The 25,208-nt window shown below is 40.7% G+C and overlaps 1 protein-coding gene across 4 annotated transcripts in view; it reads right to left on the bottom strand.

The window, feature by feature from the left end:
- LOC111156566 (DENN domain containing 4C) overlaps positions 1-24,418 on the bottom strand; it is a 153,106-nt gene extending 128,688 nt beyond the window's left edge. For 3 of the 4 annotated variants that reach the window (XM_022517541.1, XM_022517544.1, XM_022517543.1), the window contains exon 1: positions 24,060-24,418. The gene's annotated coding sequence lies outside the window, so the exon portion shown is untranslated. Of the gene's footprint in view, positions 1-18,486; positions 18,691-24,059 lie in introns of those variants that run through there. The other variant, XM_022517542.1, reaches the window with a different exon arrangement.
- Positions 24,419-25,208: the final 790 nt, after the last annotated feature.

Genomic DNA, 25,208 nt, shown 5'->3' with positions numbered 1-25,208 from the left:
ATCGGGCTCTCTGCTCTGCGGCTAGCCTGCTTCCTCCTCTCTCTCTGCCTGTCTCTCTACCTACTTGTGATCTCTGTCTGCAAATAAATGGGTAAAACCTTTAAAAATAATAATAATAATAAAATAAAATCAGGAATACTACATTAGTAATGTGTCCTTGGTGCATCATATCAGAAGACATGTCTGAATAGCAGTTTGACTAATCATTAATGATATTAATTTTGAGTATTTGGTTAAAGTGGTGGCTACATTTTCTTCGTTTTTCTTTTTTTTTTTTTTAAGAGGGTTAGGAAGAGCAGAGAAAGAATCTTAAGACATAGGCTGATCCCACAACCCCGAGAACATCACCTGAGCCGAAGTCAAGAGTCAAATGCTTAACCAACTAAGCCACCCAGGTGCCGTGATAACATTTTATTCTTTTGTAATTATTGGTATGTCCGGGAAAAGGCCTTGAGATTATGTTAAGTAATCTTGTACTCAGCAGCCTTCTGCCCAGAGATTTTAGGATCCACTGGTAATTCTTGCTTGAAACTGAAAACTGTAATGATTGTAAAATGGTTTTTGATCATTCCTTCTGTGTTTATTAGTTGGCATTCTATTGTGAAAAAACTTCTTTCCCTCCCCTTCATTCATTTATTTTATAAATATCAGTGTATACTCAAGGCTTAAAAAAATCAATGTGTTAAAATTTACTATTGTCATTAATTTTGATGCTAGAATTATTTCTCGTCTGACCAAAGAAAGCAAAAGGAAAAAATTAAGAGAGAAGAAAAAGAAAAGAGGAAGAAGTAAAAATGTCCTTATTTGCATACATGACTGTCTATGTAGAAAATCCATCTAAATATCAAATAAATGACAACTAAATACAATGAGTGATCCTAGAATGAATCTGCAAACAGAAAAACAAAAAGTTGCTATAAAAAATAGTATTGGAGAAATTTCAGTGTAGGCTATAAATTAATTTTGTAACAAAACTGATTTTCCGGGGCGCCTGGGTGGCTCAGTGGGTTAAGCCGCTGCCTTCGGCTCAGGTCATGATCCCAGGTCCTGGGTTCAAGCCCCGCATTGGGCTTTCTGCTCAGCAGGGAGCCTGCTTCCTCCTCTCTCTCTGCCTGCCTCTCTGCCTACTTGTGATTTCTCTCTGTCAAATAAATAAATAAAAATCTTAAAAAAAAAAAAAAAAACTGATTTTCCTAATGTGATCATTAGATGGTATAAGAGAATGTCCTTGTTCTTAGGAAATACATGCTTAACTTACTCTCAAATGGTTTAATCTAAAAATAATACGATGCACAAGGCGGGGGGCTGACTGGCTCAGTCAGTAGAGCATGTAACTCTTGATCTTGGGGTTATTGAGTTCAAGCCCCACATTGTGCATAAAGCTTACTTTAAAAAATAAAAATAGAATAATACTATGCACAGAGAGAGTGTGTTAATGTGATAAAATGTTAATAACCGGTAAATGTAAGTGAAAGGTGAAACATAAGTGAAACATAAGTGAAAGGCTCATTACAATATTCTTCAAACTATTCTTCAAAGTTGGACTCAACTTTCCTGAATTTTTTTCAAATAAAAGTGGTTTGTTTGTTTGTTTTGTTTCGAGAAGGAGAGAGAGAGAGAAGCAGAGGGAGCAGGAGAGAATTAAGCAGGCTCCACGCCCAGCAGAGACACCTATGCAGGGCTTGATCTCACAACTCTGAAATCATGACCTGAGCTGAAATCAAGAGTCAACTGAGACACCCAGGTACCCCCAAATTAAAAGGCTTTTAAAAAGAAGTTCAACAAAAATATAGGGGAAGGGGCACCTGGGAGGGTCAGTGGGCTAAACCTCTGCTTTGGCTCAGGTAATGATCTGAGGGGCCTGGGATCAAGTCCCACATCAGGTGCTCTGCTCAGTAGGGAGTCTCCTTCTCCCTCTGCCAGCCACTCCCCCTGCTTCTGCTCTATGAAATAAATAAATAAAACCTTAAAAAAAAAGTACAGGGGAAAATGAAGGAAAGTGGAAAAGCTAAGAAAACAATGGAGTACATAACATTGGTTGAAACTCAAGACGTAGGCAGGAAAGCTTAATTGCCAATCTGAATATTCCCAATTTTAACTAAACTCTATAAAATTGGAAAAGTAGAACACAAAACCTGCTAAAATATCTCATATATATATACATACACATATACACATATGTAAATATACAGAGAGACAGAGAGATGCAAGACAAGTATCTAATAAATTTAAAATTTTCCCCCATGGACTTTTTTCTCCTTCTTTTCCTTAAAAGCTGAATTATCATTCCTAAACTTTATTCACTAAGCATAAAGGGAATGTGGGGTAAATTTACACCTCACAAGTTTCTAAAACTGTGCTATCTGGCAAGCTCACCAATTCATATACAGCCCAGAACCAGCCATGAAGATCAAAAATAGATACCACAAAGCAGCAAAACATATATCCTTGATGCATTTCAGTCTCTCATTCACAGTCTATTTAGTGTTAGTTTACAAAAAATTCTATTGTTTATTTGACTACTAAATACATAGTGGAAATTGGAGCAAATTAAAAGTAAGAGAGGGGCGCCTGGGTGGCTCAGTGGGTTAAGCCTCTGCCTTCAGCTCAGGTCATGATCTCAGGGTCCTGGGATTGAGCCCCACATCGGGCTCTCTGCTCAGCAGGGAGCCTGTTTCCCCCTCTCTCTTCTGCCTGCCTATTTGTGATCTCTCTCTGTCAGATAAATAAAATCATTTAAAAAAAGGAAAAGAAAAATCATGATTTAAAAAAAAAAAAGCAAGAGAGGTGAAGATGTTATCAGATCAAAAAATTAAACTGCTGGGGCACCTGGGTGGCTAAATTAGTTAAGCATCTCACTTTGATCTCAGTTCAAGTCTTGATATTATCAGGGTTGTGAGTTCAAGCCCCTTACTGGGCTCCACACTCAGGCATGGAGCCTACTTTAAAAAAAAAAAAAAAAAGCTGTCTAGGAATAAAACACAAAGTGGTGTGGGGGCACCTGGGTAGCTCAGTCCATTAAGTTTCTGCCTTCGGCTGAAGTCATCAGTCCTGGGCTAATAAGCCCCACATCAGGCTCTCTGCTCAGTGGGTAGCCTGCTTCTCCCTCTCCCTCTGCCTGCTGCTCTACCTACTAGTGCGCTCGCTCGCTCTCTCTCTCTCTCTCTCTCTCTCTCTCTCTGTTAAATAAATAAATAAAATCTTTAAAAAAAAAAAAAAAAAAACCCCACACAAGGTGACCTAAAGACTAGGTCTAGATAACTAGATCCCTAACTACAGAGAGTAAAGGGTCCACACACCTCAAATAAACCTAATGGGGATTACTGCTTTAAAAAAATGCTCTACATCAAGCTCTATTACAAAGCTGTAATCATCAAGACAATTATGGTACTGGCACAAAAACAGACACATAGATCACTGGAGCAGAAGAGAGAGCCCAGAAATAGACCCTCAACTCTACGGTCAATTAATCTCCGACAAAGCAGGAAAAAATGTCCAGTGGAAACAAGACAGTCTCTTCAACAAATGGTTTCGGGAAAATTGGACAGCCACACGCAGAAGAATTAAACTGGACCATTTCCTTACACCATACACAAAAACAGTCTCAAAATGGATGAAAGACCTAAATGTGAGACAGGGATCCAGCAAAATACTTGAGGAGAACACAGGCAGTAACCTCTCTGACCTCAGCCGCAGCAACTTCTTCCTAGAACCATCGCCAAAGGCAAGGGGGGACTTCATCAAGATAAAAAGCTTTTGCATAGCAAAGGAAACTGTCAACAAAACCAAAAGAGAAGCACCAGAAGATATTTGCAAATGACCTATCAGATAAAGGGTTAGTTTCCAAAATCTATAAAGATCAAACTCAACGCCCAAAGGACAAATAATCCAATCAAGAAATGCGCAGAGGACTTGAACAGACATTTCTGCAAAGACCTCCAGATGGCCAAGAGACACATGAAAAAGTGCTCAATGTCACTCAGCATCAGGAAAATACAAATAAAAAACCACAGTGAGATACCACCTCACACCAGTCAGAATGGCTAAAATTAACAAGTCAGGAAATGACAGATGCTGGTGAGGATGCAGAGAGAAGGGAACCCTCCTCACTGTTGGTGGGAATTCAAGTTAGTGCAGCTACTCTGGAAAACAGCATGGAGGTTCCTACCAAGTACCTACCCCAAAGATAAAAGGTAGTGATCCAAAGGGGCACCTGGACCCAATGTTTAGAGGAACAATGTCCACAATAGCCAAACTGCAAAGAGCCCAGATGCCCACTGACGGATGAATGGATAAAGAAGCTGGGTACACACACACACACACACACACACACACACACACGAATATTATGCAGCCATCAAAAAAATGAAATCTTGCCATTTGCAACAATGTGAATGGAACTAGAGGGTATTATGCTTAGTGAAATTAAGTCAATCAGAGAAAGACAACTGTATCATCTCACTGATACGTGGAATTTAAGAAACAAGGCAGAGGATGATAGGGGAAAAGTGGAAAATATGAAACAAGGATGATAGGGGAAAAGAGGAAAATATGAAACAATACAAAATCAGAGAGGGAGACAAACCCTAAGAAACTCTTAATCTTAGGCAACAAACTGAGGGTTGCTGGAGGGAAGGGGAGTGGGTAGTGGACATCTGGGGAGGTATGTGTTGTAATGAGCACTGGGTATTATATAAGGCTAATGAATCACAGACCTGTACTCTTTTTTTTTTTTTTTTTTTAAGATTTTGTTTATTTATTTGAAACAGAGAGAGAGAGAGATCACAAGTAGGCAGAGAGGCAGGCATAGAGAGAGAGGAGAAAGCAGGCTCCCCGCTAAGCAGAGAGCCCGATGTGGGCCTCTATCCCAGGACCCTGAGATCATGACCTGAGCCGAAGGCAGAGGCTTAACCCACTGAGCCACCCAGGCGCCCCAGACCTGTACTCTTGAAACAAATATTATTATATTAATTAATTGACTTTAAATCTTAAAAAAAAGATAAAAGAAAAATGCTCTACAGAATAAAACTTAGAACTGTGTCCTCTACTTATTATAGAAAGGTTAACTTACTGAAAAATTCTTTTCTCATCCTTCTCATATACTAATATATAATCCTATAGAATCCAACCTTTGTTTTGTTGCATTAGCCAATTTTCAAGCTGGTATCACCCACAGTTAATTATAATAGCTCTAAATATTTTCTGATCTGAGAGAGAAACCTCCTCCTCACACACACACACCCCTTTTTTAAAGATTTTTCCAGCCTTATTCATCCAAGCTTATTAAGCTTCAGTGGAGGCTGGGAGGGTGAGAGGGAGAGGCTGAGATCTTTTTAGAATTGCTCAAAATATAGTTTATTATTCATGGAGAGTGAACATCTTTACAATATTAAGTTCCCTACTCAAAAGCATGGTATGATTCTCCATTTTATTCAGGTCTTTTTTTAAAAAAGCTTTTAAGCAAAGTATAATCTTTTTCATCCAGGTCTTGTGTGGATTATTCATAAGTATTTTATAGTTTCATGGCTAAGAGGAAAGAGCTCTTATGTTTGCTAATCAATCATTGCTAGTTTATTAATAACCTATGACGGGGCCTCAGACATTGTTCTAAATGCTGGGAATTAAAGTGATGAAAACACCAAATGCCCTGTCTTTAAGGACCTTACATCATAGTTGGGAAATAATCAGTAAACAAGTATAAACTTAAAAATAAATAATTTCAGAAAATGTTAAGTACTATGAAGAAAAATAAAACAGAGGGAAAGAAAGTGATTACACAAGGGCTTGTTTTTACAGTGCATCAGGTAAAGACCTCTCTGCAAAAGTAAGAGTATGGAAAGGAAAGAGATTATATGGTCTTCTTAGTAGTCAAAGTGGAAGAGCAAATGAGTTGGTAATGCTGGGGGCACAAATTATATTTGTGGCCATAAATTTATTATTATTTAAAAGATTTTATTTATTTATTTGACAGAGAGAAAGAGATCACAAGTAGACAAACTAGCAAAGAGACGGGGGGAAGCAGCCTCCCTGCTGAGCAGAGAGCCTGATGCAGGGCTGGATCCCAGGACCCTGAGATCATGACCTGGGCTGAAGGCAGAGGCTTAACCCACTGAGCCACCCAGGCGCCCCTGTGGCCATAAATTTAATGTGAGACCCAAAACTCATGTTTGTTTCCTCCAGTGAAACTCAGCTGCTCAGGTTCAAGGTAGTAGAGTTGGCAAAGTAATGAAGTAATCAGAACTGAAGTTTTGCCTCAATTACAGCTTTTCTTAAAAGACTGTATTTATTAGGTGCCGGGGTGGCTCAGGTCATGATTTTGAGGTCCTGGGATGGAGCCTGCATCAGGCTCCCTGCTCAGCCGGGAGTCTGCTTCTCCCTCTCTCTCTGCCCCCCTCCCCAGTCATGCTCTCTTTATCAAATAAATAAATAAAATCTTAGAGAAAGAGAGCACATGAGCAGGGAGAACATCAAAGGGGAGAGGAAGAGAAAGAGAATCCCAAGCAGACTGCAGACTCCATGCTGAGCGCGGAGCCTATGAAAGGCCAAATCCCACAACCTCAAGCTCATGACCTGAGCTGAAATCAAGACCAACTGAGCCACCCAGGCACCCAGAGGTGGCATATTACCATAAACATTTTTAAGCTGCTTGGTAACTATAATGTACATCCAGAATTGAGAACCAATAGTCTTGTGTGTGATCATGAAAGTAGTTAGCTGAAGCGGCCGGAAAGAAACAAGCTGCGGATTTCTGAAATTCGATCTTCTATTATTTCCAATATAAATAAAAGCATGAGCTGTGTTCAAAGTATTTTACACAAATTAACTCATTTTACACTCATAACCACCCAATTAAGTAGAACTAGTATTATCCTGTTTTTAATGATGAGGAAGAATGGAAGAGCATACAGTTGCACTGAATTAAGAGTCCTAGGTTACTGGAGCACCTGAATGGCTCAGGTGGTGATCTTGGAGTCCTGGGATCAAGCCCCACATCGGGCTCCCCGCCCCTCTCCCTCTGCCTCGCCCCTCCACCTGTTCATCCTCTCCCTCTTTCTCAAATAAATTAATTTTTTTTTTAAAAGAGTCCTAGGTTATACATGACATAGTATAATATTATTTGAAGATAAATTGGGGCACCTGGGTGGCTCAGTGGGTTAAGCCTCTGCCTTCAGCTCAGGTCATGATCCCAGGGTCCTGGGATGGAGCCCCGCATCAAGCTCTCTGCTGAGCAGGGAGCCTGCTTCCCCCTCTCTCTCTCTGCCTGCCTCTCTGCCTACTTGTGATCTCTGTCTATCAAATAATAAATAAAATTTTTAAAAAACAAAACTATCTGAAGATAAACTGTGTGAGTTATAAGGATGGAAAAAAGAAGACATACAGCTAAGAAGACAATGTGGAGATAAACAGAATACTAAAATATATTTTATATATATATATAAAATATAACCAAAAAGATAGAACAGGGGTGCCTCGGGGGTGGCTCAGCTGGTTAAGAGTCTGCCTTTGGCTGAGGTCATGATCCCAGGATTCTGGGATAGAGCCCCATGTCAGACTCCCTGCTCAGCTTGAAGCCTGCTTCTGCCTACCACTCTGCCTTCTCATGCTCACTGTCCCTCGCCCCCTTTCTAATAAATAAATAAATAAAATCTTTAAGAAAAAAAAAGAACAGATAGGAAAAATTAAATAACAAGGAAAAATAAATTAAAATAAATAGCAAGGTAATGGACTCAAACCCTACCTTATCGATAATTTCACTAAATTTAAGCCACTATCATAAAAAATGAAAAAAAAAATATGTCCCTATAAAAACTTGTATACAAATATTCATAGCAGTGCTACTTAAAATAGCCAAAACACAGAAACAACCCAAATATCAAGTCAGAATCAATAAACAAAATGTGGTCTTTCCATGCATTAAATTATTCAGCCATAAAAGGAATGAAGTACTACTAATATATGCTCTAACACAGATGAACTTAAGAAAGTATTATGCTATTAATGATATTGTATCAGTAATAATCAGGGAAACATAAATCAAAACCACAATGAGATATTACCTTATACCTGTTAGAACGGCAATTACCAGAAATAAACAAGTGTTGGGAGAGGATGTGGAAAAAAGAACACTCATCCACTGTCAATTCGATTATCAAATAGTGTAGTCATTATGGAATACAGCAAGGAGATTCCTCAAAATAAAAAACACAAATATCGTATGATCCAGCTATTCCACTTCTGGATATTTATCCAAAGAAAAAAAACACTAATTCCCCCCTATGTGCACTGCAGCATTATTCACAATAGTCAAGATACGACAACAACTTGTGTCCACTGTTGGATGAATGGCTAAAGACTTGTGTGTGTGCACATACACACATGCACTGAAATATTACTCAGCCATAAAAAGAAGGAAATCTTGCATTTGTGACAACATGGATGGACCTTGAGGGTATTATGCTAAGTAAGTCAGAGAAAGACAGATGCTATATATGATTTTACTTATATGTGTAACCTAAAAAACAAAACAAAACAAAACTCAGATACAGAGAAAAGATCAGTAGTTACCGGACGGGAAGGGGATTCATAATCGGTGAAATGGGTGAAGAGGGTCAACTGCACATGGTAACAGATGGTAACTAGACTATGCTTTGTTGTTGTTGTTGTTGTTTTTAAGATTTTATTCATTTATTTGAGAGAGAGAGCCTGAGTTAGAGAGCACAAGCAGAGGGGAGCATCGAGGGAGAGGGAGAAGCAGGCTCCCCACTGAGCAGGGAGTCTGACATGGGGGTCAATCCCAACACCCTGAGATCATGACCCAAGCTGAAGGAAGCCACCCAACCGACTGAGCCACCCAGGTGCCCCTAGACTACTCTTTGTAATGTATACAAAAATCAAATTACTATGTTCTACACCTGAAACTAGTATGTTTTTACCAATTTTGCCTCAATTAAAAAAAAAAAAAAGTCACATACCACATTTCATCTATAGGAAATATCCACACTAGGCAAATCCATAGAAAAGCAGACTAGTGGTTGCCAGGGGCTGGGGAGTGGCAAGGACATAGAGAGTGGCTGCTTAAAGGAAAAGGAGTTTCCTTTTGGGGTGATGAAAACATTCTAGAACTAGATAGTGGTTGACAGCTGTGTAACACTGTGAATGTACTAAATGCCACAGAATTGTGCATTTTTAAATTATTAAAATGGTAAATTTTTTTCATTGTCTTTTTTAAATTGAAGTATAGTTGACACACAATGTTACATTATTTTCGGGTGTACAACATGGTGATTCCACAAATCTATACATTAGCTTATGCTCACCACAAGTGTAACGATTACCTGTCACCATACAATGCTATCATAATACCACTGACTATACTCCTATGCTTTGTACCTTTCACCCTGTGACTTATACATTCCATTACTGGTAGCCTGTACCTCTCATTCCCCTTCATCTATTTTGCCCATCCCCCCTGTTAAAATGGTGAATTTTATATGAATTTTGCCACAATTAAAAAAAAAGGAATGAATTACTTATACAACATGAATGAACCTCAAAAACCTTATCCTAAATGAAAGCTAGTTGCAGAAGATCACTTACTGTATGATTCCATTTATATGAAATGTCCAGAACAGGCAAATCTATAGGGACACGAAATGGATGAGTGGTTGCCTAGGGCTGCAGTGGGGAAGCAGGGTATGACAGTGACTCCTAATGGACACAAGGTTTCTTTCTGGGGTAAAAATGTTCTAAATGAGATTACACTGATGGCTAGAAAACCCTGTAAATATACTAAGAACCACTGAATTGTACCCTTTTAATGGATGAATTTCATGATGTTTAAGTTAGATCTCAATAAAACTGATTTTTTTTTTTAAGATTTCATTTATTTACTTGATAGAGAAAGAGACAGAGAGAGAGACAGCGAGAGAGGGAACACAAGCAGGAGAGGGAAGCAGGCTTCCCGCTGAGCAGGGAACACAATGCGGGACTCGATCCCAGAACCCTCGGACCATGACCTGAGCCAAAGGCAGATGCTTAATGACTGAGCCACCCAGGCGCCCTGATTTTTTTTTTTATTTCAGGTGGTCTAAAGACTTATTAAAAGACAGAACTTATTAGACTAGATTTAAAAAAAAAACAAAGAGTCAACATCTAGGAAATATGTTTTAAATACAAAGACACAAATGTGTTAAAAGTTAAAGGATGACTGACCTTCACAAAGAGCAAAGGCAATTCAATGGAGGAAGAAGTCTTTCAACCAAAAGTAGTAGAAAATTGTATCCATAAGCAAAAAAAAAAAAAAAAAAAAAAAAAAAAATTAGATTGAGATCTTACACCTTCTACAAAAAGTAATTTAAAATGGATCATATAGGGAGCCTGGGTGGCTCAGTGGGTTAAGCCGCTGCCTTCGGCTCAGGTCATGATCTCAGGGTCCTGGGATAGAGTCCCGCATCGGGCTCTCTGCTCAGCAGGGAGCCTGCTTCCCTTCCTCTCTCTCTGCCTGCCTCTCTGCCTACTTGTGATCTCTGTCTGTCAAATAAATAAATAAAATCTTAAAAAAAAAAAAAAGGATCATATACCTAAATATAAAATGCAACACTATAAAGAACCAGAAGAAAATGTAGGAAAAAATCTACGTGATCTTGAGTTTGGCGATGAACCATAATCCCTGGAATAAAAAATAAGGCAGACTCTATTAAAAACTCCTGTTCCGTGAAAGACACCGTGAAAAGAATGAAAAGACAAACTACAGAGTGTGAGAAAATACTTGCAAAACACATATCTGAAAAAGTACAGGTATACTTAATATACAGAAAACTCAACGGTAAGAAAACAACCCAATGAGCAAAAAAGAAATAGAGGAAAGATTTGAACACCTACCTCAACAAAGATGATAAACTACACATAACAAATGTGTGTATGAGGGGCGCCTGGGTGGCTCAGTGGGTTAAAGCCTCTGCCTTCGGCTCAGGTCATGATCCCAGTCTCCTGCTCTGCGGAGAGCCTGCTTCCTCCTCTCTCTGTCTGCCTCCCTGCCTGCTCGTGATCTCTCTCTCTGCCAAATAAATAAATAAAATCTTTAAAAAAAAAAAAATGTGGGGCACCTGGGTGGCTCAGTGGGTTAAAGCCTCTGCCTTCAGCTCAGGTCATGATCCCAGGGTCCTGGGATCGAGCCCCACATCGGGCTCTCTGCTTGGCAGGGAGCCTGCTTCCCCCCCTCTCTCTGCCTGCCTCTCTGCCTACTTGTGGTCTCTGTCTGTCAAGTAAATAAATAAAATCTTTAAAAAAAAAAAACATGTGTGTATGAAAAAACACTCAGCGTCATTAGAGAAATCCAAATTGAAGAGACACCAATACATACCTGTAAGAATGGCCAAAATTTAAAAAAAAGAAAACCTGACAATACCAAATGCTGATGAGGATCTAGAACAGGAAATTCATTGCCGATGGGTATACGAGATGGAACAGACACGAGAAAACAGTGTGACAGTTTCTTACAAAGTTGCATATATTTTTACTATATGATCCAGCAATCATGTTCCCAGGTACTTATCCAAATTCGGGGCACCTGGGTGGCTCAGTGGGTTGAAGCCTCTGCCTTCGGCTCGGGTCATGGTCCCGGGGTCCTGGGATCGAGCCCCGCCGAGCGGCGTCGGGCTCTCTGCTCGGCGGGGAGCCTGCTTCGCCCTCTCTCTCTCTCTCTCTCTCTCTCTCTCTCTGCCTGCCTCTCTGCCTACTTGTCATCTCTGTCTGTCAAATAAATAAATAAAATCTTTAAAAAAAAAACACAAATTCATCTGAAAACTTCTGTCTATGCAAAACCTACATGCAATATTTATAGCAGCTGTATTCATAATTACCAAAAACTGGAGGCAAGGAAGATGTCATCCAGGTGAGTGGATAACAAACTGCGACACATTCTTACAATGAATGATTCAGTGATAAAAAGCAATGAGCCATCAAGCCATAAAAAAACATGAAGGCAGGGCACCTGAGCGGCTCAGTTGGTTAAGCGACTGCCTCTGGCTCAGTTCATGATCCCCAAGTCCCAGAACTGAGTACCACATCAGGCTCCCAGTTCAGCAGGGAGTCTGCTTCTCCCTCTGACCCTCTCACCCTCTCATGCTCCCTCTCCCCCAACTAAATAAATAAAATCTTGAAAAAAAAGAAAAAAAAAAAACCCCAAAGGAACCTTAAATGCACACTGCAAAATGAAAGATGCTAATATGAAAAGACTAATTGCTGTATGATTCCATTTATGTAACATTCTAGTAAAGGCAAAGCTACAGAAATAGTAAAAAGAGATCAGCAGTTTGCAAACCTTTAAGGTGAGGCAGAAATGACTTTAGAGTTGAAGCACAGGATTTTACAGAGGTAAAACTATTCAATAGGACACTGTGATGGTGGATACATGACATTTGTCAAAATTCACAGAACTTTAAAGCACAGAGTGTGAGCTTTAATGTATGCGAAAATCTTAAAAACCATTCAGGAGGCCAGGGGATCCCCTGAAGCAATGTGGAGTAGGTCAAGAGAATATAACTGTATTACAAATGTATAAAACCGCCTCACTGAAGAGCGCTGGAAGAAAAAGATGCTGACCAAACTAACCTTAAAAATGAGCAGATATGGGGCACCTGGGTGGCTCAGTGGGTTAAAGCCTCTGCCTTCAGCTCGGGTCATGATCTCAGGGTCCTGGGATCGAGCCCCACATCGGGCTCTCTGCTCGGGGGGAGCCTGCTTCCCCCCCTCTCTCTGCCTGCCTCTCTACCTACTTGTGATCTTTGTCTGTCAAATAAACAAATAAAAATCTTTAAAATTAAAAAAAAAAAATGAGCAGATATGGGGCACCCGGGTGGCTCAGTGAGTTGAGCCTCTGCCTTCGGCTTGGGTCATGATCTCAGGGTCCTCAGATCGAGTCCTGCATCGGGCTCTCTGCTCTGCAGGGAGCCTGCTTCCTCCTCTCTCTCTTTGCCTGCCTCTCTGCCTACTTGTGATTTCTCTCTGTCAAATAAATAAATAAAATGTTTTTTAAAAAATGAGCAAGTATGTTAATAAAAATAATTTTTTAAAGACTTTATTTATTTATTTATTTATTTATTTGACAGAGAGAGAGAGAGAGAGAGAGAGAGATCACAAGTAGGCAGAGAGGCAAGCAGAGAGAGAGGGGGGAAGCAGGCTCCCTGAGGAGCAGAGAGCCCCATGCGGGGCTCGATCCCAGGACTCTGGGATCATGACCCAAGCTGAAGGCAGAGGCTTAACCCACTGAGCCACCCAGGCACCCCAATAAAAATAATTTAAAAAAAAAAAAAAGAAAGGAAAAAAAAAGAGTGGAGTCTTTAAAACTAAAGGCAAAAGGAATGCCAAAAGGCATTCTAGTTGATAAACTTGTTTCCCACAGGAGTAGGAGTTAATGATTCTGATACTGCTATAAATGTGTACTGGAACTGAACAATTACATAAATAGATGATACACAGTGGAGCCAGGTTTCTCACTGTCAAAGCTGGAATCTACAGACAAATAAGGGGAGGAAACTATGATGATCCATTAGTAATGGATTAGAGACTCAGTGTAAACTCATATTTAGGGGCGCCTGGGTGGCTCAGTCATTAAATCTGCCTTCAGCTCAGTCCTGGGATCAAGCCCCACATGGGGCTCCCCGCTCAGTGGGAAGCCTGCTTCTCCTTCTCCCACTCCTCCTGCTTGTGTTCCCTCTCTCGCTGTGTCTCCCTCTGTCAAATAAATAAATAAAGTCTTTTTTAAAAAAATAAATAAACTCATATTTAGCTTAATATAAATACAGATGTGACAAACAGAAAGACTTATAAATATATGTATAGAATGGATTAATATACACAATATTTCCTTGCTCAATCAGCTGAGAAGGCCTAGAAGCAATGACACCCCAATAGCAATCAGCACACCTAGCACCCCAAGATCTTGGTTTATAACACTCTTCTCCAATCAAAAGAACCAATACATCTTGAAGAAGTGGCTAATTCTAGGACTGGAACAGAAAATATACAAAATGAGCCTGGAGCACTTTTTAGTGCCAGAAAGTAAGTGCTCCAAAAATAAACACCGAGAGTATAAACCCACACTGACAGTATATGTCAAAGGAGCACAGGAGCCAAGTGAACGAGCTCCCAATCGCCAAAAACAATACCTAGAACAATCTGAGCAAATAAAGTAGTACTGCGTTATAACCCAAAGTACAAAATAAATATCAAGTCCATACTGATATAAATTAATAACATGAATAAAGTAACACATTAAGGAAAACAGGCAAATCTCCCATGCAAAAGAATTTCAAATAACTTATGCAGATACTCTGCTCTCAAGGAATGTTACTCCCTAATCCTGGCAGAGCATTTTTTTCCATATACCTGTTATCTATTTAAGTTCTTAGCTGATTTTAAACTAAAATTTTTTGGGAGTGCCTGGGTGGCTCAGTGGGTTAAAGCCTGTGCCTTCGGCTCAGGTCATGATCCCAGAGCCCTGGGATCAAGCCCCGCATCGGGCTCTCTGCTGAGCAGAGAGCCTGCTTCCCTTCCTCTCTCTCTGCCTGCCTCTCTGCTTAATTGTGATCTCTGTCTGTCAAATAAATAAATAAAATCTTTAAAAAACAAACAAACAAAACAACAGGCCAAGAAGGACTTCAGAACAGGGATAAACAGAAACATCTCATAATAAAGTTCATTCATCAAGCCTAACTATTCGGAAAGTGTATACACCTAACAAGAGCATCAAAGTACATGGAGCACAAATTGATAGATCAGGGGACTTGGGGGGGGTTTAATATCTTAAGTTTTTATTTAAATTTCAGTTACTTAAAATATAGTGTAATATTAGTTTCAGGAGCAGAATCTAGTGATTCATCACTTACAAATAACACCCAGTGCTCAGCATAGCAAGTGCCCTCCTTAATACCTATTACCTATTAGCCCATCCTTCTGCCCATCTCCCCTTCAGTTTATTTCCTATAGTAAGAGTCTCTTATGGCTTGCCTCTTCCTCTCCTTTTTTTTCCTTTCCCCAATGTTCATCTGTTTCGTTTCTTAAATCCCACATAAGTGAAATCACACAGTATTTGCCTTTCTCTGACTGACTTATCTCTCTTATCATAATACTCTCTAGCTCCATCAATTTCATTGCAAATGGCAAGATTTCATTCTTTCTGATGGTTGAGTAATATTCCAAATATTCCATTTTATATATGTATATGGATGTGTTCGTGCGCATACAGACAACACACACACACACACACACACACACACACACTACCTCTTCTTTACCCATTCATCAATCAATGGACATTGGGTTCTTTCTGTAATTTGGCTATTATTGATAATGCTGCTATAAACATCAGGGTGCATGTGCACCTTCAAATCACTATCCTTGTATCCTCTGAATAAACACCCAGTAGTGCAGTAGTGCAGGATCATAGGGTAGCTCTATTTTTAACTTTTTGAGGAACCTCTATACTGTTTTCCAGAGTGGCTGCCCATTTTGCACTCCCACCAACAGAGTAAGAGGGGTTCCCCTTCTCTGCATCCTTGCTGACATCTGTTGTTTCTTGTGTTAATTTTAGCCATTCTGACAGTTGCAAGGTGGTATCTGATTGTAGTTTTGATTTGTATTTCCTATTATGAGTCATGTTGAGCATCTTTTCATATGCAAACTGACAGAATTGAAAGGGGAAATAAACAAATCCACAAGTTCAACACTCCTCACTTAGTAATTCACAGAACAAGTATACAGAAAATCAGTAAGGATACATAAAATTTGAAGAACACTATCAACTTGATATAACTGATATTTATAGAATACTCCACCTAACAACAGCAAAATACATATTCTTTTCAAGTGCACATAGAACAAAACAAGATTTTGGCCCATAAATAAAGCCTCGATATATTTAAAAGAATACAAATCATACACAACATGTTCTCTGACCACAACGGAATTAAATTTGAAATCACTAACAGGAAGACATCTTATAAAATTCCACAAGTATTTAGAAATTAAACAACACTCATCCAAATAATCCATCAAAGAAAAAAAATCACAAGAGAAATTAGAAAATATTCTGAGCTGAATGAAAATAACAGAAATTAATTTGTTAAATGCAGCTAAAGTAATGTTTAGAAGAAAATTTGTAGCTTTAATCAAGTATATTAGAAAAGAGGAAGTTTTTTAAATCAATGATCTAAGAGTTCACATAAGGAAGATAGAAAAGGGGGGGCACCTGGGTGGCTCAGTTGTTAAGCATCTGCCTTCAGTTCAGGTCATAATCCATAGTCCTGGGATTGAGCCCTGCTTCAGGCTCCCTGCTCAGCAGGAAGCCTGCTTCTCCATCTCTCACTCCCCCTACTTGTGTTCCTCTCTCACTGTCAAATAAATAAATAAAATCTTAAAAAAAAAAAAAAAAAGCAGCAGCTAGAAAAAGAAAGGCAAATTAAATGAAAAGTAGACAAAAAAATAAAAAGCAGAAATCTATAAAATTGAAAATGGACAAGCAATGGTAATAGAAACTAATACCTCTAAATCAAGAAAAAAGAAGTGAAATTACCAATATGAGGAATGAAAGAAGGTATATTCATGAGGAATGAGGAATGAAAGAAGGTATATCGGTAAGTAACAAGGGAATATTATAAATACTTTCATTCCAATAAATTCAACTTATCTGAAATGGACAAAATTTTTAAGACACAAATTACCAAAACTGACACAAAAAGAAACAGAAAATCTAAATAGCCCTATATCTGAGGATTGCCAGCAACTACCAGAAATAAGAAGAGGCAAGGAAGGAATCTTTCCTAGAGCATTTGGAGGGAGCGAGTCACTGCCAACTCCTTGATTTCAAACCTTCAGTTTCTAGAACCAAGATTAATTTATTATGTTAGACCACATAGTTTGTGGTAATTTGTTTAACGGCAGCACTGGGGAAACTACTACATATGTGCATAATATGTTGGAGGGAGTACAGTAAAAAATATATTACATTTAATGACTTACTGTTGCCTCTTATGGTGGGGCTACTAAGAATTTTAAATTACGTTATATTTCTAGGGAACAGCACTAATCTAGCTAGTCTTTAAAAAAAGGCACAGTCAGAAATGAAGAAGCAAAAATGGCTTTCTCTTAAGACATGACTGTGTATTAAGAAAATCCTAAGGAGGGGCACCTGGGTGGCTCAGTCCTTAAGCCTCTGCCTTCAGCTCAGATCATGATCCCAGTTTCCTCTCTCTGCTCAGCGGGAAGCCTGCTTCTCCCTCCCCCACTCCTCCTGCTTGTGTTCCCTCTCTAGCTCTGTCTCACTCTGTCAAATAAATAAAATCTTTAAATAAATAAATAAACAGAAAATCCTAAGGAATCTACATAAAAACTATTAGACATAAAAAGTGAATTTAGTAAGATAACAGAATACAAAACAGGATATGCAAGGGAATCAACTGTATTTTTTACATTATCGACAAAAAACTGGGGAAAAGAAATTTAAAATACAGTATCATTGACAACCAAAAGCATCAAAAAACATGAACTACTTAAGGATAAATTGAACAAAATATATATGAGACCTACAAAAGAAGTATTACAAAAGTGCTACCAAAAAAAACTAGAGGGGCGCCTGGGTGGCTCAGTGGGTTAAAGCCTCTGCCTTTGGCTCGGGTCATGATCTCCCGGTCCTGGGATCGAGCCCCGCATTGGGCTCTCTGCTCGGCAGGGAGCCTGCTTCCTCCTCGCTCTGCCTGCCTCTCTGCCTACCTGTGATCTCTCTGTCAAATAAGTAAAATCTTAAAAAAAAAAACAAAAAAAAAACTAGAGACCTGAGTAAATAGAGCGATATGCCATGTTAAAGTATCAAAAGACTCAAAGATGTCAACTGTACTCATCAGGGTTTTTGTAAAAACTGACAAGCACTGCCTGCAGTTTATACGAAAATGCTGAAGTTCTAAAATAACCAAAGCAATGTTGAAAAAAGACAACGTTGAAGGCCATATAATACCTAATTTTAAGCTTTGCTATATACAAATAGTAATTACAACCATATAGTACTGGTATAAGAATACCAACAACAGAAAGAGAGAGACCAGAAACAGACCCACACTTAAAAAAATAAAAAGGAGCCAGATCGCATATAACCTCCAAACTGGTAAGGGAAACAAATCTGAAAGAAGGAAGGAAAGCAAATAAATTCTACAGAATAAAATAACTAGGTGGCCTGATAGGAACTGATCTCCCTAACTAGATAGTATGATCAGGAAAGCCAGCTCAGAAAAACTAACATGTAAATGGAACAGTATATGCAAGGACTCTAAGAGAAAGAATGTGAAAGTTGGCTGGTGTGACAGGTGCATACTGGACAAGAAGATAAGGATAAAGGCAAAGCTTTTGAGCCAGAGAAAAATGTTTGTATCACATAATAGTTCTCAAGTCTATTCATTTTTTCCCATCCCTACCCCTGTTGTTCTCCATTCTCACCTGAATGCCTTCAAGATCTTCTGATGAACCTTCAGCCTCACTCAAGCTGCTCTCCCATATCCATTCTTCACAACTGAGCCAAAGATACTTACAGCCTAAAACAACTGTATGGTTTCCTGTTCCCCCCAGTGTATGGTCTTAATTTCTTATTTGACTTTTAAGATCCTTCAAGACATAGCCCTGCTTTCCCCTCCAGCTTAGTTCATACTTCCCTCCAACACTACTTGTGCACCTACACATTACTCGCATTTTAATTAAGTTCACCGTTTTCATTACTTTGTACCTTTTCATATCATTCTTTTGAGTTTTAAATCAAATGCCTCCTTCTATGTAAATTCACCACCTCTAATCCACACCAAAAATAGTTAGGGACTTCCCTCAGCTCCTGTAGAGAAGTTTCCTCTATTCTAGATTTGTCAAGTTGTAGTTGTGATGCATATTTATAAAACTGTTTATCCTACTAGACTTTAATATTCAGACTGTATGTTATTCAACGTTTTATCCCAGCCAATAGCACAGTACCTATTTAATACATTCTTTTTTCCATAATTAAAGAGACTTGTAACATTTATGCTTTTAGGATCTAAGTTTCCCTAAATTAAGACATATAAACTGCATATACACAATAAAAAACCAGATTCAAGGAATCCTTTAAAATATTTAAAATACTTTTAAAATCCTATAAAATTACTCTTCAAAAGTCTAAAGAGCATATAAATCTAGATTTGTAAATATTAGGTCTGGCTGAAGTAAGTTACACTGAGAAACATTTATGCCCCACACTATTACTTTAAGAATTAAGAATTCCTATAAGAATATTTATAAGAATAAATACTCCTATAACAATATTACTTTTTATATTTTTATTAACATATAATGTATTATTTGTTTCAGGGGCACAAGTCTGTGATTCATAAGTCTTACACAATTCACAGCACTCACCATAGCACATACCCTCCCAATGTCCATCACCCAGCCACCCCATCCCTCCCAATCCCTCCCTTCCAGCAACCTTCAGTTTGATTCCTGAGATTGAGTCTCTTATGGTTTGTCTCCCTCTCTGGTTTCATCCCATTTCATTTTTTCATCTCCTTCCCCCATGATTCTCTGCCTTGTTTCTCAAATTGCACATATCAGCAAGATCATAAGATAACTGTCTTTCTCTAACATATTTCACTTAGTACTATGCTAAGTATCACCGACTGTATTTTAAAAGTAAAATTAATAAACATAGAAACATGTAGCAAGTTGGTAACAGGGACAGTTATGAATTTATTTATTTTTTTTTAAAGATTTTATTTATTTATTTGACAGAGATAGATCACAAGTAGGCAGAGAGGCAGGCAGAGAGAGAGAGAGGGAAGCAGGCTCCCTGCTGAGCAGAGAGCCCGATGCGGGACCCGACCCCAGGAAACCCGAGATCACGACCTGAGCCGAAGGCAGCGGCTTAACCCACTGAGCCACCCAGGCGCTCCCAGTTATGAATTTATATTATGATACCTACTCAATGAATTCAAGTCATACAGGCATATCTTCAGTTTTTATTCTTCAATTCTGTTCTCAATTAAATATTTATTATAGGAGACCTAATAATCCACTGCAAATGAAACAGTTCAAAGAATGTTTAATTTTTCAAGTTTAAAAAGTAATTTGGTTTGGACAATCATATTAGCAAAATGATTTCATTATCACATCATTTTAAGAGTAATAAAGTGGAACTACTAAAATGTTAAAAGACAAAGAAATAGTTAAATCCACTATGAAAGAGTAAAACTTTGGACTGTTACAAAGCCATAAAATAACAGTAATAATCAGCACCAAGAAAACATGTTATGTTTAAAAACAAAATTACATGGGTGCCTAAATGACTCAGTCAGTTAAGGGGCAGGGTCTGGATTTCAGCTTAAGGCATGATCTCCAAGTCCTGAAATAAAGCACCCAGACAATGGACTCTGGAGGGAGTCTGCTTGAGATTCTCTCCCTCTGCCCTCCACATGCACATGTTCTCTCCCTCTAAAATAAATCCTCTTTTTAAAAAACACAGTTATGGGGTGCCTGGGTGGCTCAGTCGGTTAGGTGACTGCCTTCAGCTCAGGTCATGATCCCAGGGTCCTGGGATCAAGCCCCATATTGGGCTCCCCGCTCAGTGGACAGCCTGCTTCTCCCTCTCTCTACTTGTGCTATCTCTGTCAGATTAGTAAATACATACACACACAAAAATAAATAAATAATCAATCCAGACCCGAGTCTTGAATCTCTGGTTTCCTGCTCAGCAGGGAGTCTGCTTCTCCCTCACCCTCTTCCCCTGCCCCGCCTCCCTGCTCATGCTCTATCTCAAATAAGTAGTCTTTAAAAATAAAAAAAGACAATTGTATGATTATTAACTACAGAATTATATACAAGCATGGACAGGATTAGTACATTATACTAATTAGTATATAATACAAGTAGAATAAAAATACAGAGAACTGTAAGATAGGTGAGAAACTTTTTTCCTTTTGAATTTCCTTTAATCATGTATTCTCTTCCAATAGAAAGTTTTGTTTTGTTTAAGTTTTTATTTATTCATTTGAGAGACAGAGACAGAGAGAGCATGGGGAGAGGCTGAGGAGAGGGAGAAGCAGGATTCTCAGTGAGCAGGGAGCCCAATGCCGAACTCCATCCCAGGACCTGGAGATTATGACTTGAGCCGAAGGCAGACGCCTAAACATCTGAGCCACCCAGGCGCACCCCCCCCAAGTAAAAAGTTTTCAAGTAGCACACTAAGCTCTACTACACTGACTTGTATCTATTATGTACTGACATAAGTAGAAAAAAATTTAAAGTTTATAAACTACCTAATTTCCTCTCCAAAAATACTGTTTTAAATTTCAAATAGTAAATGTATCTGATTTTGGAATTTCCTACAATCTGATGCTAACCCTATAACTTTACACCAGCTGTATCAGGTACAACTTTCCCCAACTTTTAAGCCTTACAAAGCAATCTCCAATCCCAACAAGGCATCCCATTTACTACAAGTCTGTCAAACTGTCAGTTTGAAAGAGAAGATAAAACTCTAGGCAGTAGCTGACCTAAGATAAAATTTTAATTCTTGTATTAGGGAAGCTTTTTTGCCATTAATCTCTAAGTTTCAGCATGCATATTATATTAGAAATTGAAATGCTAACAGAAATTCCCTTCTGCAAATCAGAAAGACCAAATGAGACAACCTGCCTCTGACTCAGCAGCTTTCTTTTTCTTTACAACCTGTACTTAAGTTGCAAGCATAAGACTAATGTTCAAACTGAGCAGCAAAGCCAACGCAAAATCAGTAACTGCCTTGGCAGGAAACTCTAAAGAAAATATGGCATGTTTCGATCCTAAATGGAAGATATATAAAGAGCAAAGCCTCCTTTATGTATCTTTATCATGCAAAATTCCCTGTACATAGCTACAAATTAGCTTTTACTGAAGATACTTAACATGTTTCTTTATTATAGAGAGCACCTCAACCAAATAACCTTCCAAGTCTGGCACCATGAACTGTCACAGCCTACACACCACTGCAGTTCCTTATAATTTAAAACATTTGCGTTTTAAGAACAGCCTCCACACACCAGCTCTACTGCCAATTTCTTTAGCTGAAAACTCAAGTTTATACTACAAAATACTATGATTACTCTTAACAACAGGATGCACTCATTTACAAATTATACAAGAGTAAATTACTCCAATATACAACTTCAACATTTCTAACGTCATTGCTTCTCTATTATACAAATTAACAAGTCTAAAACTGTAGTGCACTAAGTGAGGCAATATGTATGGACAAAGTCAACTAGCAACATGACCGATTCACTAAAATTGGTAATACAAAAGATCAACTATTTTGCAAAATGGCCACAGGAGATACCAATGTAGTGCAAAGTGTGGACTGAGCTTGCCATTAGAAGGAAAATTAGGGCGCCTGGGTGGCTCAGTGGGTTGAGCCGCTGCCTTCGGCTCAGGTCATGATCTCAGGGTCCTGGGATCGAGTCCTGCGTCGGGCTCTCTGCTCAGCGGGGAGCCTGCTTCCCTCTCTCTCTGCCTGCCTCTCCATCTACTTGTGATCTCTCTCTGTCAAATAAGTAAATAAATAATTTAAAAAAGAAGGAAAATTAGTCAAATCAAGCCTACTCTATGAGGCAAATCTCCCTCACGAATATATACCTAAATTCATTTCTGAGATTCCAGTTTCACAGCAAGACAGTTTACCAACTTTTTAGCAGTAATACAAAGAACAAGGCAGAAAATAAAATATAAGGTGTTGTTTTTTGTTTTTGTTTTTGTTTTTGTTTTTAGTGGTTAAAACTGAACAAGAACTAAGAAGCATTCTTTAACGTTCATAGAGTTTAACTTTTGATACCGATCTTGCTCTTACGTGTACACAGAACATCATAAACTGTGCTCTTCATTTCGGATAGCTTAATATACACGCTCACCTCAAATCAAGTATTCATGAAAAACGTGGCACCTTAGCGCTAATATTCTTCCCTGTCTTCCCATACCCTTCAGCTTCTAAACCGGAAGACCGGAAGGGAAGATCCACTCCTACCGCGAACTGGGGTCTAAGGGAAAAGACTTAACACGAGTCTGCACGCGATTAAGCAGTCTCCGTAAATCAAATTCCCAGATAACAATGCTTGACAATCTCAGGCAAAAACACACAGACAGCGGAGGGCTCGTTCGTTACTAGAGATGACACTTAACCCTCACATTTGCACAAGTTACTTCGGTAACTGGCCTAAATTTTCCCGTGTGAAGCAAACACATAAAGGGATGGCACGAGGGCACTCTGTAAAAAATTGAGTCATTCCTTATTTGTTCTGATGCGACGGAAGGGAAAAAGGTCCATGAAGCAGCGAAAGAAAAAAAGACAGGATAGCATCCTCAGTGCAGAAAAGTTACAGCCCTCTACACAAGTCAGCATAGAGGCTCATTACTTGGTTTTATTTGTGTTTAGTCACTCTGAGTTTAATGAAACCAGCCTTCCGAAAAGTCATCCCCTACAAGGAAGCCCTGAGGATCAGCCACGGTAAGGCAGAGGAGGACATGCCCTCAAGTCACCTGCGACACCTGCCCGGGCCCTCCAAACCTCCCCCCTTCGCGGTCTCTGGACCCTACTCGCCAGACCCCAGCCCTCGCTCTCCACCCACTCTAACCCAATCCCCGCCCCCTCCCCGCCCAGCCCCCTCCCACACGGCAGTCGCCCAGGACGTCCCCAGGGCCCAGACCCTCTCGCGCGTCCTGGCAAGTGGTTCTCAGCAGCGAGGGCGGGCGGCGCAGGGAGGCCTGTCCCGGCGCGGCCTCTCTCCGATCATCACTCCCCGCAGGCTCTGGGAACTCCCCGCCCCCGGAAACCGCTGAGAAACTAGGCCGGGAACGCCAACAGCGGCCCCTTTCCGCCTCCTTGGCGACCCCCAGCAGGCGAGCCATCGGAACTCAGCCCTACGAGTTGCTACCTGCCCCGCGCCCTCGCAGCCCAGGAGCGCGGGCCCGGCGGAGGCGCGGCGCAGGGTTCCTCCGCGAAAGGCCCTCCACCGCAGACTCACCTGCCGCCTGCTCCACCTTCAGTGCCACCCGGACACAGCCCCTTCCTGGGGCATGAAAGCGCCGGCTTCGCGGCCTGCGCGCCCTCGGCACAGCCGGGCGGGGGACTTGCTCCCGCGGCCGCCGCCGCCGCCACGGCCCGATCTGCGCCTGCGCCGCCTCACGGGCTCGGTCTCGAGGGGCGCCGCATGCAGCGATAACGGCCGGGAGCTGGAGCCCGCGCGGGCGCCTCTGCTCTCTCGAGTCCGGCGGTGCGGGTGGCGGGTCGCCTAGGAGCTGCCCGCTGCACCACCGCTCCGACAGCTGACGGCCATGTTTCTGTTCCCTTTTCTTTTTTTTCTCCCCCTCCTTCCGCCCCTTTCCACAGAACAGCACTTTCCTTTTCCCCCTCCCTCTCCCTTTCCTACTGCGGGGGCGGGTGGAAAAGGACGTGGGGGAAGGGGAGGGAGAGGGAGGTCGCGGGGGCGGGGCACAGCTAGAGCCCCGCCCCCAGGGAGGGCCGTGCCCGCGCGGCACTCCTCCCCTCCCCCCACCTCCCGTGGCGACCACCGTGGGGCGCGAGGTCCCGGCCCTACCCAGTTGGAGCCCCTCTTCCGTGTCAGCTCCTCCGGCCCCCGGCTGAAACCAAGCTGGGAGGAAAAAGCCCTGAGCGCTGCTTTGCACCCCTTCTTGCAGGGCGCAGACTCTATGTGTGGTGTAGGTTTATTGCCTTGGCCTCAGGCAGGTGGCGGCTGCTCCTCTCTGCTTTATGAAAGACGGGGACAGTGACGCTGAGTCCCTCAAAGTCTTTGAGGTGAATGCCGAGCCGGATGCAGGTCTGTGGAAGAGAAGTTTTGTTCCCATGGTGGGAGTTGGAATTTCCAGGCATGACGGGGGCGCCTCTGAGGCTGCAGAGAGACCCGCGGACTGGGGCTTCCCGAAGTCCTTTCAGTCCTTCCTTGGCTGCGCTCGGTGTCGCTGCCTCGGCCGGGAGGTCGGGATGCGGACTCCGAATGTAGACATCGCTTAAATCCTCTCCTTCCTCCTAAGTGTAGGCTCCTTATCTACACGTATGCATACAAAGTCCTTTTGCCTTCATGCAAATTTTGCAAAAATATTTTTGACAAACGTTTGGAAGTTGTAAGAGAGAAAAAGTAACAACTAGTTTGAAA

Source organism: Enhydra lutris, unplaced genomic scaffold (assembly GCF_002288905.1).
Source record: "Enhydra lutris kenyoni isolate GAN:26980312 unplaced genomic scaffold, ASM228890v2 scaffoldscaffold47, whole genome shotgun sequence".
Lineage (NCBI taxonomy): Eukaryota > Metazoa > Chordata > Mammalia > Carnivora > Mustelidae > Enhydra > Enhydra lutris.
Note: the sequence above shows the minus strand (reverse complement) of the source record. Positions and strands in the feature narration are given on the sequence as shown.